Here is a 14,794-nt window from a genome sequence, read left to right as displayed (position 1 = left end):
ATATATATATATATATTTATATTTATATTTATATTTATATTTATATTTATACTTATATATATATATATATATATATATATATATATATATATATAGTGTGTGTGTATGTGTGTTTGTACGAAAATACTTATATAATAAAATCGAGTAAAATCATATTATATAAGTTCATCCAACACATATTGCAGATAATAGGTGCACATAGCATTTAGTTATCTAAATATTTCATATCTATGTGTAAGATGAAAGTAACTGTGCACTCAATTGATAAAAGTGGAGCCTTGGAATTTGGGCAGAAATTTGCCTTGGTATTCTATATGTTCTGCTAACGTGATGTAGGTTAACGTTACTAAGTTTAGTCTTATATTCTAGATGAATAATGATAGTCTAGATTCTTCACTAATCTGAATGTCTAAATCAAGATATATCAAGTAAGGAACAATCAGGTAAGATCATATTGTATGTAGGGTCCATTTGGTATATAGAGTATACTGTTTGAAAATCCCACTTTTAAACACCTCACTAAATCTTGCCCTATACTTCATCCCCATATGTTGACCAATCAATATAACGAACTGGAATTACTCATAAATCTTATTTATATGTTCATAATAATGACTTATGATTATAAATATAAATTCCACCAAGATATGGTTGAGTGTAATTTAACTATCGAGAATTCCTAGACAAAAGTTCGGAAATTACACTGGCAGAACTTCGGCCTGCTAGCTACTAGGTCTCGGGTCCCCAGGGACCTTAGGGCTTCACCAAGAACTAAAATACTAAAGATTTTGAGATTATTACTTAGAGGATTAGAGAGAGGGTTTGGAAGTGTGTGGGAAGGAGAATGATATGAGATCACTATTTATAGGCTGAAAGTGACCAAAGTATGTCACGCCCAGACTGCGCATGCCATGTACAGTTGAGACGTTGTTCTTCCCATTTTTTCTACCTTGTGAGGCATATATGGTGGTCCAGAAGGTATGTTTCGCGCCTCTAATGTGTGAGGTGCACTCAGGAAACTTCAAAAATTTGTAACTTCTTCATATAAACTCCACTTTCGATGATTTTATATTCACGCATAGCTGTTGATGAGTACTACAACTTTCATTTAGATTCCATCGGATAATTATGACTTTATTTTTAAATTTATAGTTTTAACAGACTTAGACTATTAAAATATGTTAAAAATTCATAACTCTCTCATATGAATTCTGCTCTCGATTGTCTTTATATTGATGGATAGGTATTGACGAGATCTTCGACTCTCGTTTAGATTATTTTTCCTAGCAATTGAACACATCTACGCTGAATACTTCAAAAAATCATAACTTCCACTTATGAAGTTAGATTTCGATGTTCTATATATGTACGTTCTTGGTTTAACGATTACCATGACCTTTTTTTATATTATTTTCCCTATGTAAACTTCTGTTGAAAACATCCATTTGTCATTGTGATGAATAATTATCCTATTATTCTTTAATCATCTATCCCTATCTTGTGGGCATTACAGTTATCTCCACCTTAGGATGATTATGTCCCAGAATCATCAACAAAATAGGGCTTATATATTGACTATGTATGTTACCTTTATATACTAGGTATTAATCATAATTCTTGGACTTATTAACTGTTGGGGGTGCTCAATCTTGCATTTGTTCTTCATTCTAAATCCGATCTTTATCAGAGACTCAAGTTCCTTCAAGAATGATAAGGTCCTTACTTTGACTAACGTAACAGACCGATGGATCATGTTCTAATGACCTTTTATCGTATGATGCAATGGGTAGACTTAGGTCTCTTTGAGTCAGACTCCAACATGGACAATACCTTCCTTCGTATTCTAATGTGATGTCATTTCATTATAATAAGTAGCATTCCTATTTCCAGGCTATGGCGATTGTGATACTTCTATTGATCACTTCGGTTATATTTTCCTTCAATCTAAAGTTGGACGTTATGTCAAACTTACTTTGTAGATTAATCGGACTCGATTCGATATGACCATTATGGTCGGAATAATATTTACCTTCATAGTCACTACCGAAACAATGGTAATGATGGAAATGAACGATGTAGCTTAACCACTTAGAGACTTAGTAACCTTGTGACTTTCCCTGATCCAAGTGTGAGTCTTGTGCTTCGAGTAGTATAGGCCTCTACTACCTTTCACATCTACTCATACTAATCCCAAGAATTTCCTCGTAGTCATGTAACTCATCATTCAAGAAAATCATATAATGACTCGGCACATATAACATAATTAGAGATTTTTATAACTTATGAGAATGATTATATTCAAATTCAAAGCCTATCATACTCTATTACACGACTTATTACTATCGACTTATCTTTTACTTTAGAAAAGCATTTTCCGCTCCATCAAGGATCATATGGAATCCTCTTTCCTTTGGCTTCGACGGCGCATTCTGACCCTGGTGGTTCGTTTTTCTTTGGGAAATTCTTTGAAATATTCCCCTTGACTCCATATTTGTAGCACATTCCATTTTTGAACGTACAATCTTTGGAATAGTGACCAGCCCTTCCGTACTTATAGCAAGTCACTTCCCGTTCCATCTCCCAAAGTGCTTTTTCCTACACTTATCACACCATCTTTCTTCATTATTACCCCTAGGTTTCTTGTCATTTATGTTTTGAAAACCTCTTCTTTCTGTTGGATTCTGGGGATCCCTCGTTAATCCTCTTTTCTACGACTTCATCTTGGGTGGTGGTTCCTCCTGGTATCATGTCTTTAAGATATTTGGAAACTCAGATGGATGTTTCCAAAGTAGTTGCTAATTTCACCATTGGATCAAAATCTGTTGGTACTCCATTAGCAAAATTTTCTATCTTGGATGATTTAGTAGGAACCAGGTAAGACACTAAATTCATTTTCTCAGCAAGGATTGCAGCTTACTCCTCGACGCTCATATCTCTTTTCTTTAGATTATAGAATTCCTTGCTCATTTCTGACATGTCTCTTTTGATCAGTATTCCCTTTTTAACTATACAAGGAAGTCTTACCATGAAATATTTTGTGCTTCTACCTTGAGCATAGTGAGGACCAATCTAACAGATGACTACATCATAGCAACATCCTATATATCAAGATACAGAACACAACCTAGTGGGCCGAAATTGGTGCCTTTGACCCACGAGTACAGTGAAGAAAACTCACCTAAACAACTCAACCGAATCTTAACAGCTACCTCAGCAACAAAATAGCCAACCTATGCTTCGTAAAACCAAGCCTAGACCAATCCTTAACGAAATATTCAAGTTTGTCCGAGGTTATCCAAAAGTCAAACTAGTCAAAAAGTTAACAATCAAAGATAATCTCAAAATTTCCAGCAACAGCCCTCCACGTTGTGGCCTTCCTTGGCCACGTCGTGGGCACTAAATGCCAAAACAGTCGCTGATTCCCTAGTCGCCATATTGTGGGGATTGGTCTTAACAGCTCAAATGAGCTTAATCCACTTTCTTCCAATTTCAAGAGCTCCAAAGCTCATTTCTAATTCTATCCAAGGTCTTAATAGATAAAGTTTCTAACTTTATCCATTAGGACGGTCCAAACCACAAAGATCTAGACTTAAAGTCTCAAAGAGACCCAAAAATGCATCTTTCCCAACTTAATCCATTAAGTCCAAGTCTCCCACTTCCAGAGGGATAAAGTTTCCAACTTTATCCATAATAATTCCCTAATCATTCAAGCTCTAAAATTTAATACACCAAAATGGCCTAAAAGACAAAGATAACTTGCATGGCTCAAAAGGAAGGCAAAATATCGTAACTTTCCTAGTCCATGAGGTCCAAGAAACATTCCAAATTAATCAAAATATGTTGGATTCCACTCAACTCCAAGATCACCTATAAAATGTGTAACAACCCGTTATTTTGAACCAATGTAAATCACACATGCTTAAATAAAAGTTTAAACCACCATCATGTACAAATAAAGTATCAACGTTACATTAATACAATAAGAACTTTGGATGTCGACGATACAAACTTATATATGTTAATGTAGATTAAAATCCATGTTTATATAACTTATATATGTTTACACATTGAAAAACATGAGGAAATAAGTAAAGACAAGCTAACAAAACTTAAGGGTCCAAAGTGGTAAACAAGAGGTAAAGGAATTACATTGTTTTAAGATTGCAACTTCTAGGCCTACATCTTTGAGTTTTCGGCCACATAGGACTGAAAACAACCCCATGACACCTATATATGACCGAAAACACTTTAATCCCTAAACCTTATGGCCGAAAACTCTTTCTCTTGGAACATATTGGCCGAAAACTCTCTTTTGAGAGTGCACATGTGATATTTTGGCCATACATGGGAGTAAACACATCCTTTTGGCCGCAAACACCTTAAAATTGGCAGTAAACCTCCTTAAATATCTTGATATCTTATCTTGATTTAGGTTCCCAAGGTAATAATCCCATTTACCAACATAAACTTCACATCACCTCCTTATGAATTACTTCCTATTTAAGATACTACTTTAAGAACATATCCCATATTCACACATCCAGTAAATGAAAGCATCCTCACTTCTCTCTCAAATAGAAAACATTATCCCTTCCATTCACTCTTAAATATAAGACTCATTTCCTTTCATCCCAATATAAAACTAATCTAGGAGATCATTCTTCTTAAGAACAAGTTATAAGACTTGGTGAGTATCTCTTAAATTTAGTATGTATACCATATATAAATTCTAGGTTCATTAAATATTCACACATTGATATGTGTTTAAACATTAGGATACAACTATCATCTTGGGTTCTAAATCGAAGTTCACCGTTCCTCTCTCGTAAGCTAAACCACTATCACATTTGAGGTGAGTTCATACCCTTACATTTTCATAACTTTTTCCATGTTTTAGGGGGGGGGGGGGGGGGGATGCAAGTAAAACACAAGAAATTTGTGTTAATATACAAACCATTGTTTTATGTTTTATTACGTTTAAGGTATCGTTTACGTAAGAATATCAAACGTGCAACATAACGTTATTACCAAATTTGAAAATGGTTGCATGCTAAATACACTAAATTGAAATGGTTATCATTTTCAACAAAAAATATATTTTAAACTATATAGGTATAGTTTGGGAATCAGTTACATTATTTTACCCTTTTGGGGCAACGAAACAATTATATAAAAATACGATTATTTTTATATATTGTAAACATAACGAAAACAGTAGCAATTTCATACACGGATATTTTCATTACAAATACACATATCTCGTTGGAAATTTGTGAGTCATGCACCTTCATTGTACCTAGCAAAGGTATCCATGGAAGTCCTATTTTATAACCATAGTCTCCTCCCGGAGAGCGTGATACTTGTGTATAGATTTGTACAAGACTGATGATCTCGCACCCTAGCTAATAGCTACAGCTAGACCAACAGGTTATAGGTGACAAATGTCATATCTTTTCGATGCTTGAAGAATGTCGAGGCAGGCAATTCATTTTCAACACGGTTATGAAAACTCACATGATAAACGACAATACGTTATTTTTATGTGAAATCGATAATACGCTTATTTTACGTAAATACATATCTCTTCAAATGGTTTTATTTGCGAATAAAACTACATACTACTAAACTAAGTATGCATATATACTTGAACTTTTCGGTCTTGGAATGTATAAGACTACAGTTCAATTTTATGGAAAATATAGGATTTTCCGAGATAAATACATTTACCTTACAAACAAACAGCTTACAATTCAGCTTTATGGAAAATATAGGATTTTCGGGGATAAAAACTCTCATTTTATAAACAGACGAATTAGAACTTATTTTATAGAAAATACCGGATTTTCTAGAAACAAACGTGATTTCATCTCAATGAATGACATACATTTATTCATGCAAATTCTTATGAACTCACTAACATAAATGTTGACACTTTTTCTCAAATAACTTGTATTCTCAGGAAACCGGTAAAATAGGTTATCATCAGGTTTTGAAGATTTGACACTAAGGCGTTAAACAAAACTTTTGACGTCATATGGTAATTGACTTTTGAAACATGTAAACTCTTACAATGGTGTAACTTTTTCAATTATGTATATGATGGTTGTGTTTACTTTCTTTACTATTCAATTGTTATGATACTGCACATGACGTCCTCTGCCCCCAAACGTTTTTGCCGTTCAGGTTTGGGGGTGTGACAAAATGGGCCAAAACTGTCAAAGCCCAAAATGAAAAGATCTAAAGAACTGGATAGTGAGATTAGAACTTTATACTTATAATAGTCCATAAATGTAGCATCTTTGATGAATCCAAACTTGAAGCATCATTCCTTGCAATAAAAATATCCTTCTTGATCTTCAAACTTCATCAAAATAACATAAGAAACATCCAAAAGAGGAGAGGGGGGAGAGAAGAAGCTCAAATATTGAAGGTGGAGGCTATGGTTTCTCCAATGGTGTGGCAAGAAAGGCCACGATGTGGCCACCGCTAACGTCTTCAATCTTAATTTTCTTGGTTTTGCACCCTATTTAAAGGAATAAGGAGGCTAGGGTTTGCTCACCCACAGCCTCCACCACCCTCTTTAACTCAGAAGAAATCCTAATTCCTTTTCCTCCATTGTTGAAGCTTTCTAGAGTGCTTTTGAGAGATTTTAAAGGAATAAGCAAGAAGGATTAAGCCAAGGATCAATAAGAAAGTCCCCATCTCCCTTCGTATCTCGATTCTGGACCCTTGTAAGTGTTCAAAGCTCCACCTTTTTTATATTAGGTTGCTAGATCTTGATTGTCATCCCATTTTCTTCTTGATCTTGTTAGTTGGGATGGTGAGATTTCGTAAAGGATGCTACTTTAGAATCCCGGGATCATTTGGAGTAGCTCATGGTTTGGATCTGAAGTTTGGTTGGTAGATTGAGCCATGCATACGATTTTGGTCACAAACCCCATTTTGACCTAAGTTGATTCCAAGACATACATGTCTGAAAATCACCAATCTTTAAGTTGGTTTTAGTGTTATAAGCTCTTCTATAGAAAATAGGTTTGATACTTAAGGGGTTAAGTGCTTCTTGGTTAAGCTCATGCCATGGTTGTGCCTTATGGACCTAACACCTAAGATCTAAAACCCTTGGTGAGTCTTAAAGGATAAATTTTGATCCATTTAGACAATAAAAATGATCAATTCTGGACTTTGGAACCTTTGGGATCGGTCGATTCGACTTAACCCATTAAGACACTTTGAACCTAGTGCCTACGATGTGGCGATTAGGGAAAACACGTTTGTTTTGTCGTTTGAGGGCCACGATGTGGCCAAGGATGGCCACGGCATGAAGAGTCAACATTGACTGTTGACTTTGACTTTTGACTTGCATTGATTTTTGGTCAAACTCCTAGTTTTGGAAGGAAAGCTAAGGGTGTACTTTGTATGGTTGTATAGGTGTATTGTAGCATATGTATTCGTGGTAGTAGGAACAATAGTAGTTGATCATCATTTAATAGGTGAGTCTCCTTACTATAGTTGTGGGTCGAAGGCACCAATGCCGGCCCACTAGGTTATGTTTGTAGAATGATCGTTTTCTTTGTAACACTTATTGATATGCATGTACGTGCTTGTTATCTTTGTGACTCTTGCTAATGTTATTGTATGCTTAGTTGTAGCGGGTGAAATATACCCAATATCAATTGAAAGATACTGAAGGAGTTGAAATTGACTCGGGGTGAAATAAACCCAATACCGGTTGAAAGATACCGAAGGAGTTGAAATACAGTCAAGGGTGAAATAGATACAATACCAGTTTAAAGATACCAAAGGAGTTTAAATAGACTCGGGGGTGAAATAAATTCAGCTTAGTTTCTGAATGTTGTGTATTTTTATGTATAGGATATTTTGGAGGAAATCACTAAGCTTTGTGTTTACAGCTTATGTTTAAATGTTTTTCAGGTACTTCCAGTTCAAAAGGGAAGGCCCCGACATGATCTTTTCACATCCACCTTTATGTAGCTTTTGATGATTTTGGGATTGTACTAATAATTATTTTTGCACTAACATGTTGTTGATGGTTTGAAATGAATGAATGGTGGTTTTGGTTGATTTAAAAACAAAACTTTTTACTTGGTATTGTTGGGATGTTACATCTTAATAACCCTTAAAGGCCTCGAAGCCCATAACCTACTACTAATCAACCCAAAAGCCAAAACAAGCTTCTCACTATGTCCAAATAACACCATTTCTTTCTCCCCTTCCTCTACCTTTTGCATTACAAACTTAGTAATAGGAACATATCCCATTTATTTAATCTTTGTATACAAATCCTCCATGTTTGTCACTCCCCCAAACCGGAATGACAGAAACATTCAAGGGTGGATGCCGTCATGTACAGTATCATAACAATTGAATAATAGTAATCAAAGCACACAACCATCATACTAAAAATATATAATTTACATTGTTTTCAAAACATTGTTTGTTTGACATCAAAATTAAAACAAAAGCTAAGACATGACGCTACGATGCTCCCTCTTTGTGACACCTGTGAGGATACATGTCTACTAATTACCTGAGAATACAAGTGGTTTGAATAAGTGTCAACATTTAATTGGTGAGTTCGTAAGCATTTCGTATATAAAAGTATGTTCTTTGTTCCTTGAAAACATAAGTGTGTTTATCCATAAAATCCAATATTTTCTATTGCAAATGTATTGTAGTCTTAATACCTTAAGACTAAATGTATAAGTTTCTTTTGCTGATAATTTGTAATTCGAAGTTCTAATTTATGTAAGTGATGTGACCCATACTGCTTCCTCCTATTATCACTTAAAGTATACAAGTTATATATAATCAAAATCGAATGGAAAGTCGAATGAGTGACTCTGACCTAAACCCACAACCAAACAAGGAACAGGATCTAAGGCGGAAACACGCAATCTAATGCCTATAGGATTTTTATTATATATAACCCTAACGTATAAAATAATTAATCATAAAGTAAACAGTAATAGTCCTTTTAGAAATATAAGTTGCAGTATACTAGGAAAATAGTATATTGTAGTTGTCTTAGTATGTAATACCTTTAAATGTATGCTTTTAGAAATGTAACCCGTGTTGTACTGAGAAGTCATGTAATGCAGTTTTTATTGTTATGTAAAACTATTTGAAAGTATCTTTTCCCCGTAAACCAAATGTAAAGTTAATGTTCAACTGAAGCTGTCTAAAAATATACTCTGACCTAAGATAGCCTGAACACGATGTTCTTCAGGCGCCGGAAACGTTAACGAAATTTGTCACGCCAGTATATATGTCTCATATAAGGATGGATTTCAAAGTGTAACTGTTAACTTATATAAAAATGGTTTTCAATATATATATATATATATATATATATATATATATATATATATATATATATATATATATATATATATATATATATATATGTCATCAAGACTAGAGGTGATTTATATGTAACAAGGTTACAATGTGGTTTTACTTATACATGATTAAGATGTAGATTTTTATTGACCCGAAATAACCGGTTGTTTCAATGTTCTTCATAACTAAATCCATAAAAGGATATAAATTATCTCCAATAATAAAGCTATAAACTTTCCTATCAAATTCAATCCAACAACATCCAGGAGCTTTTGTAACCCCTCTCTCTTTCATCAAAAACCATATTCTCAATGCATCCTCAAATCTTCCCAACATTGAATAAATATTCTCCAATAATTTCCAGAACTTTCGGGTTCCGTTTCAAACAAGAATCTTGCAACATGTTCTACCATTTCAAGATTCACATTTAGTCTACACGCACCCAATAAAGAACACCATATAGCAGCATTGGGTTCAAAATGTATCTTTTCAATGAAATCCAATGTCTCTGTTAAATTACTAGAACACGCGATTAAATCCATTATACATGCATATTGCTCCACTTCTAGATCTAATTCGTATTTTTTTCATCATTTTGAAGTAATCCTTCCCTACTTTTGTTAACCCTAAGTGACTACATGTTGAGAGGAGGGTTGTGAACGTGGCATGGTTCGGTTTTAACCCTTCTTGTTGAACTGTCATCCAATCAAATAACTTGAGACAATTCAAATGATCCCATGCATTTTGTATGTTGACATCATCATGTTCCATGACACAATGTCTCGTTTTTGAGATGTTAAAACTTCAAAAACTTTGAATTTGTTTAATAGAACCACATTATGCATACATGTAAATAAGGCCATTGTATACAAAGTTACTTGAATCAAGTCCATGTATGATTATATAAAGATGAATCTTTTTACCTTGGCGTAAAGCATCAAGCTTTGAAAACACAGAGAGAAACGAAATCATAGTGATTGAATCGGGTTTAAATACTTTTTCATATTCATTTCACGTACCAGGTCTAATGCTCCAACTCTAAATCTGGTTTTCCCACTAGAAGCAATAAGGGTGTTCCAAATTACAAGATCTTTTCTAGAAGTCCATGAAAGACATCATATACAGCTTCAAGATCATCACATCGATTGTATAATTGTGAATCTTTGTCCCAAAATATAAATCTTTTGTTTCTGCACAAGCAGATAAGGCTCCGGATATGGTGATTGTGTTAGGAGAAACAATGAGTTGACACATTTTAGAAAAGAATTCTAGAGCTATTTTAGCATCACCATATTGATTAAAGCTTGTGATTATTTTGTTCCATGTGATAATATCTAGTGAAACTCCTTGTAACTCCATTTCATAAAGGAATTCGATGATATCATCATGAATGCCTTTCATAGTAGACATAGAAAGAATCAAATTCCAAGAAACAAAATCTTTTTGTTTGATTCTATTGAAATGTTTTCTTGCCACATCACTTAACCTCTAGGATTTGGAATAGACGCTAATCAACAACTTGCGCATGAATAAATTTGAATCAAATTCTTCATTATTTATACAATACCCATGAATCTCCTTCCCTTTCTTTCCAAAGATAAGTAAGCACAAGCCGAAATAACACTTGAGATGGTGGTGGAATTTGGTTTTACACCTCAAGTTACCATTTTCTTGAATAAATATAATGCTTGATACAAGTATCCATTTTGTAAATGACATATGATTAATGCAGTCCATGACATGATATTTGGTTCTAATTCTCCAAATCCACCCATTTCTGAGAAATATTTTGCAGCCTCTTTAAACTGTCCATTTTGAGCATAACCATTAAGGATTGTGTTCCATGTAACTCGATCAGGCATCATACCTTTACGCCTCATTTGATCAACATACCTTAATGCCTTTTGAAGTCTTTCTTTGAAAAGTATCTAGATCATCACGTTCCACATGATAACACCATTGGAACTCATCTGCTCAAACAGTCATCTTGAAATATCCATCCTTCCACATTTGATGAACATGTCCAAGAATTCTCTTTTGAGAGGATTATTCCCTTCGAAGCTGATTGTCATCATGTAATCATGTATGTCCTTCCCAGCCCGACAATCTTTGAGTTGAGCATACGCTTTGAACACTTTTAGAAACACAAAGTAATCAGGATGAACCCCTTTATCAATCATCAAATAAAATAGATTGATGGTCTCCTAATAATCACCCAGTTTGCAATATAATCGTATCACTAAAGTCCAAATGAACACTTTTCTCTCAGGCATTTTATCAAACACCTTGCATGTCTGATCGATGCATGAAAGTGCAAGACTTAGTGCGCAAACAAGGTTTGAAAAATCAAACCTTGAAGTAACTTTAGATCAATATCTACTGCTAAACTTTTTGGTTCAGTCAGGTCTGGTAAACCAATCTTGTCTTGAAGTATGAATATCAACAAGGTATTCAACAAAATATTTAAGTAAAGTAAAGTGAGTACGAGCAAAGTAAAGATAACTTAAGAACAAGAGAACGATAGAGAAAGATATTTGACTTGTAAGATATTTAGTATTTGATGTGAAGAGAATATTGCTACGTCCGGGTTACAATGCATGGAAAATTCATCTCATTAAATAGGAAAGGAGAGACAATAAGCCAAAATACAAAACTTACATAGAGAATGTAAATCTGATACGTCAGAAAAGCTAACACATGTGATTTACTCAATTTTGTCCTATGAACAATTCAATCAATAAAAAATGAAAATGAGCATTTAATGCTTGTACAGACTTTATTACATCAAAAACTACGAATGTCTCGGATAAGTTTTCGTATCGGAAGAAGACCGACTTCCGAACTCTTCACACCTCGGATTTCACTAGCCTTCGGATTTGGTTTGGCTTCGGATTGCTAGAGTTTCACTTTTATGTATCAACAATATTCCCCTAAGTGAACTTAAAAATCAATCAACTCAATTAGCTTCATCAAACACAAAGACATAGGCACCGTGTAGCCAGCTTCAGACTTCAAAATGCCATTTGAGGTGTTCAATGAACTTCTTCTTCACATGCTTAGGAGAGTCACTTTTTGTAGTGTTGGAGATGAACATCTGAAGGATATTCGTTAGAACTAGATGTTTGTCAAGAACTCTACAGAATTATTTTTGGTTGGTCTTCTTTTTGATATAGATATAGTCGAGTTTCGGTTCCTTAATGTGTCCTTCTTCCAAGATCTGAGCTTCAGGCAGTTCATAAGTAATTTTCGCCAAAACATTTTTGTTTCTAAATAAGCGAGCAAACTCAATGTCAGACCTGCAAAATTCTGCAACTTATTCCTTCAAGAAATTGATTGTAGAATTGTAAGCTCTGATGCTTGAGTGACTTGTTTGGTGATCTTGGAAGTGACCAGCGATGGTAAGAATGTCATTGGGGTTGATTGAGGTATATTCGGAATTTGTGATAGTGATAGTGCTTCCTTGTTATGAGAGACATAATATATATAGAGCATACAGTTGAGATCGAACTTGCTCTGAACCATGTTACCGCATCCAACGATCTTGGTAATCTGCTTCCAATGCCACAATTTTTTTTGAAGATGTGTGTTAACGTAGTAGAAGGTTCTTAATCTCTCACACTATATCCTGATGATTATTTGAGGATCATTATTCTGGTGAAGAGGAGCGTACTTGATGTAGAATTGACCATGAGGAGAGATTGGTACATCATGTTGATCAACATCCTGTTTTGGAAGATCATAGTACATGAAGGGCACAAAGTGAATATCGTGAATACCTCATTCTTAAAAAAGACGAGATACACCAAGCAACGGATTTAGATTGTGTTTTAGTGATTGAATCATGTTGCTTTCTTCCAAAGCTTGATTTATTTGTTCTTTGAGACCAGCCTTCAGATATTTTGACGTCTTTACTGGGATGTCCGATTCAGTATCAATATTATTTCCTTTGTCTTGTGGAGGTTCATTCAAGTCAAAGATGATTTGTTTGCTGGATTCGGTGATGATGAATTCTAGGAGAGGAGAAACAAGAGGCTCTTTAGGGAGATCATCCGGTTTCAAGGTTGGAGAACCTTCATCGATCTAAATGATCCTCGAAGCAAGGATTGGTGGAAGCATAGATTGTGTTGCTTAGAATGCGTCGATGTTTAGCTTTGTTTTGATTTTTGTCATATCTCATCTTTGTCTTAACGTTTCCGCTAACGATGATGCACATGTAACCGAGGACCATTTGAGCTTTTCTGCATCTGAAAGGACCTTCATAGTTTGTTCCCTAATAGCTTGAAGTCCAATATAACATTTCAGCCAGGTCTTTATTTTCTTCATCACCAAACTCAAGAGGTTCAAGAGATTCAACCTCGAGTACTTCTTCGGAGGACTCATCTCGAAGTATAAATTCTGATACATGTGTCCATTGAATCTTTCTTTCTCTTCCACTAGCTTCTTCTCCCCCTCTCCTTTGCATTGGAAGGACTTACATCCAATGCAAGTTTGGCACTACTTTGAAGCTCACTTAAGCATTCGAACACTCTTCGGAAGCTCATGTTGATGAGTTGATCTTTTTGGACAGAGAGTTGTAGGCTTTAGCAATGGGAGTTTGAGCTTTAAGATGAGCAAAAGTTTCATCAATGATGATAAGAATTTCATCGAATTTGTAATTTGAAACATCAACGATATTCCAGGTGGCTCGGATTAGCTTGATGAGAACATGTTGCATAATCAAATCCATCTCATCCTTTGTTTGAATCTTTTTTCTAGCCTTTGAATTTGTTTCTCATAACGAATATGAGTATGTTTTATGAGTTCGTTAGTAGCACTGATCATGCCATCATTAATCTTGAGCATAATGGTGGTGGTGGAGATATGATGATCAAGGTTGTCATTATATTTCTGTTCAACTTCTTCCAGAGTGTGCTTGAATCAGAGTGAAATGAGTTGGTCAAGTTGATTGGGTTGATCGAGTTCGAAGGGGCCAACATCTTTGATCTCAAAGAGAGATTTGATAATGAGTTCAAGCTTGGAGTCGAAGCTGGTAACCTTCTGATCGGCCTTAGAGTTAATATGTGCAACGACTTTATCAAGAGAATCAACTTTGGAAACAGCAGCAGCAAAGTTGTCTTGGAGTTCTAACAAGGAAAAAGGATCTGCAATGTTTTCATCCGAAGATCCTGTGTTTGAGGTAAAACTCTCAGACTTTTTATCATCGGCATCACCATTATCATCTTGAGGTTCGGGTGGCGATGGATTATCAGTTGGATTGACTCGAACTCCATTGCCTTGATTGCCTTTAGTGTTGGCATCAACATTTACTTCTTCTTCTTCTTCGGAGGAGGAGGAGGAAATGCAGAAAGCCGAAATCATATAGTGGTTTGGAGAAGGAAGGCTTCTGTAGCGACTTGAAAGAGGTGGTGATTGGAATGATACCAACAGATGTGTT

The 14,794-nt window shown here is 34.9% G+C and overlaps 1 pseudogene; it reads right to left on the bottom strand.

Moving 5' to 3' along the window:
* Positions 1-8,120: 8,120 nt before the first annotated feature.
* LOC145029791 (pentatricopeptide repeat-containing protein CRR2, chloroplastic-like) lies at positions 8,121-14,086 on the bottom strand (annotated as a pseudogene).
* Between the last annotated feature and the right edge of the window lie 708 nt (positions 14,087-14,794).

This window comes from Lactuca saligna, chromosome 2 (assembly GCF_052625555.1).
Source record: "Lactuca saligna cultivar CGN05327 chromosome 2, ASM5262555v1, whole genome shotgun sequence".
Taxonomy (NCBI): domain Eukaryota; kingdom Viridiplantae; phylum Streptophyta; class Magnoliopsida; order Asterales; family Asteraceae; genus Lactuca; species Lactuca saligna.
The sequence above is the reverse complement of the archived record's forward strand: the minus strand, read 5'-3'. Positions and strand labels throughout refer to the sequence as shown.